Below are 3,410 nucleotides of genomic sequence, written 5' to 3'. Positions count from 1 at the left end.
AGATGCTGCTATCAAACCATATCATCTACAGCACAAATTATTTATGTATACAAACAACAAACATGGACCAGCTTTTCTCTCATATCTCGCCATGTTGGATAGAGTTTACCCATGTAAGATAAAATCTATCTTACATAGCATTTCACGCGCGTGGAGCAATCTGCATTCAAGGGGGACAACTCTTACAACGTCGTCTGCTTGTGTTTATATCCGATAGTTCGTATGGTCGGTGTCGGTTTTGAAACGTTGGACTTAACTATAAAAATGCATACATTCTGAGATAAATATATGTCATACCAACAATAAACCGATAGGGCTACACGCTTAAACAATTAGACATTTCATCTGAGTGAAAATATAACTCCGTTACTGTAGACTAGGCCTACAGGCCTGTTGTAACAGTTACGACTGTACAGTAGATACTACTGTAACAGGAGAGGAGAAAATGTAGCAGCTAGACCGGGGTTCGAACCCGGGACCCTCCGAACTCTAGACGGACACTCTACCACTGAGCTACCTGGTCGCCGATGATCGACCAAGTCCAGTTCCGCTACATTCCTCCCTCCTTTTTTCAAGTCTTCGCCCCCGAAGACCACAAGTTCGGATATCACCTTGCTAAGCATACTCCCAATGCTTTAAACAAGTGTAGGCAAGCTCGCCAATTATGTAACAGGAGAGGAGAAAATGTAGCAGCCAGACCGGATTTCGAACCCGGGACCCTCCGAACTCTAGACGGACACTCTTACCACTGAGCTACCTGTTCGCCGATGATCGATCCAGTCCAGTTCCGCTACACTACAGTACTGTACAGACTGGTCTACCCTACCCTACCCTACAAACACACAATCACCTGGCAATTCCAATGACAGTCGTGACGCCATGCAGTGACGTAGTATTTTATAAAAGAATGTGACTTGGCAATAAAAAGTACAGTGTCTTCCGTGAAATAATCAAATATGTCGAGGTGCAAATCAAAGTATATGTAAAATCGGAAAACTCATTTCAGAGTTGGATTTTTCAAAGTATTGTTGTTAGAACTACTTTTTCTCGTATGTTGACAATTTGATCACGGCCACGTCAAAAGTAGGTCAAGTTTAAGCAATTTTTATCGGCGAACTTTTCATTCGTTCATCACTTAACCACAAAAGGAATGGAATTTGTGTGCAAACTTAGTTTGCCAAAATCGGGTATAATCTTTCAGAATATCATACGTGTAAGTATTTTTAGTAAAAACGTCAAATAAAGAAATTTAAAAATTGAACAAAATGGATGGCTGAGCGACTCTTTCGCCAGAAATTTGGTAGTGATATGAGAGACAAAGACTCTTTCATTATTTGTGTATGTAGGATAGGGACATTCCACCCTCGGCAAGCCTCGGGTTTCACCACATTTTGTGACCCCTCGGGTGGAATATCCCTATCCTTCATACACACATAATACATGTATTATGAAAGAGTCTTATAGTCTTCTCTGACTTGACGGCGACAACAGTGTATGCCATTGTATCTATACACTGTATCTAGTTACGAGCTATCCGCTAATATATCTGTAGTGTCACATTGTTTATTCCTTTACTATTGTGTGGTTGATAGTCAAAATAATATCTTTTAATGAAATATGGTTATAATTTAAGTCGACATTTTGTCTTTAACATGATGCATCTGTATTGTTTATGAATATGAGGCGAGTGTGTTTTAAAAGGCTTTGTCTGTTGCCAGATATAAAAAATTCTGAAATTAAAATCCTGAATTGTGTTGAACTAAAATGTCAGACTATTGAATTATTTATTTACTTGAAAGAGATGAAATCTTCCACCATAGTTATGGCCACGGTGTTAAACTGGTATTTATCCTATACGGTAGTATGAGCTTGCTCCACAAGCTTCTCAATGTTACACACTTTCAACCGTACAAATATCTTAAAAAATCAACAATAATGTTATTTTGTGTCTGTGGCTTTGGAAAGCTGTGGTTATTGATAATTTACTTTAACCTTCGTCAACTGTCACAGTATTTGTAAGTGTACGAACTACATACATCAGGAACTTCCTAATGTATGTGAAAGCACACCTGAATTGGGGACGAAATGTAAGTGGCAATAAGTTTACTACATCAGCCCAAGTCTAGTCTTTTTTATCAATTTATTGCTTTGAAAGAATAAACCTAATTATCATTTTATTATGATTTGTAATGGATTGTAATATTCCTATACATTTCCGAATTTGTAATAAATTCATTAGCGGCATTTTAAATCTCTTGTAGAAACAGGTCACACAAACTCGTGGTTGTTGTATATGGTATTTATTTCACTCTTGTTAGTTATTTTTCAAAAGTTACAAAAAACTCGCGGTTTTTGGAAAGTAACGAACTGGAGTTAAAGAAATACCATATGCTACAACCACTTGTTTTATAACCTCTATATTAACAACCAGTGTCATTTAGGTCGTGCCAGGTTTTTGGAGGTGGAGTAAAGCCGGGGGACCCGAAAACAATACCAGCCTGCGGTCAGTACTAGGCAACTGCCCCAGTTTCGAACTCGCAACCCAGAGGTGGAGGGCTAGTGATAAAATATCTGATAATTTACTTTTTTTTTTTTTTTTCAATTTGTACTTAAGATGCTAATAACTTTGATATCTTGATTGCCTTGGTACAATGTTTAAGACTACCGGAGATATATGCTGCTGTTGGATTTTAGTTCACAAAGTTTGCTATAATATGTATGCCACAATCTAATTCAGTTGGTTTATGATATACTATATACATTCTATACTATTAAATCGAATAATGTGATTCAATTTCCACTATTTTTATTGATTTTGAAAAAATGTCAATGGGATCGGATATCAGCCTAGGCCTGTCTTTTCCTAATTACAAACAAACGTACATACGTATTCTGCAGTACATGTCCATTAATACAGGTACTTCATACAGCATATCAATTATGCTGTATATCGATATTATGTGTTTGACGTTCTTTAGACTCCTTTTCAGATTCATCCTTCGCCTCCTAGGTATCACCACCATCATAAGCATTATTGAAGAGTGAAAGAGGGACAGAACGGCTGTATGAGGATGTAGTTTATCTAACTGTATCTGGCTCTATATTTATATCAAAATGTATAAATATAGTGTCTTTTACATAATGGTCTCCATCAAAACTACTTCGTTTTAACTTTAGTGTATCAATTAATTAAAGTAACATATTTTGTTTGCGTTTTGGGGTTGTTGTCTCTTTTTTTTTTGGGGGGGGGGGGGGGGGGGGGGGGTGGTTTTTTTTTTTTGGTTGGGGGGGGGGGATATCTCCAAATATAGTTTATAAATGTTTTTTTTAAATTCAAGTCGGGAAAAAGTTAAAAAATGTTTGTTTAATTTTCATGTGCATGATTAAAAATGGTCAAGTTTTGATTGAAG

General features: G+C 36.9%; 1 non-coding gene across 1 annotated transcript; it reads right to left on the bottom strand.

Moving 5' to 3' along the window:
* Positions 1 to 451: 451 nt before the first annotated feature.
* On the bottom strand, positions 452 to 523 carry Trnas-aga. Its single transcript has one exon. It is a non-coding gene; the product is annotated as a tRNA-Ser (tRNA).
* Positions 524 to 3,410: the final 2,887 nt, after the last annotated feature.

This window comes from Pecten maximus, unplaced genomic scaffold (assembly GCF_902652985.1).
Source record: "Pecten maximus unplaced genomic scaffold, xPecMax1.1, whole genome shotgun sequence".
In the NCBI taxonomy this organism is placed as follows: Eukaryota; Metazoa; Mollusca; class Bivalvia; order Pectinida; family Pectinidae; genus Pecten; species Pecten maximus.
The sequence above is the reverse complement of the archived record's forward strand: the minus strand, read 5'-3'. Positions and strand labels throughout refer to the sequence as shown.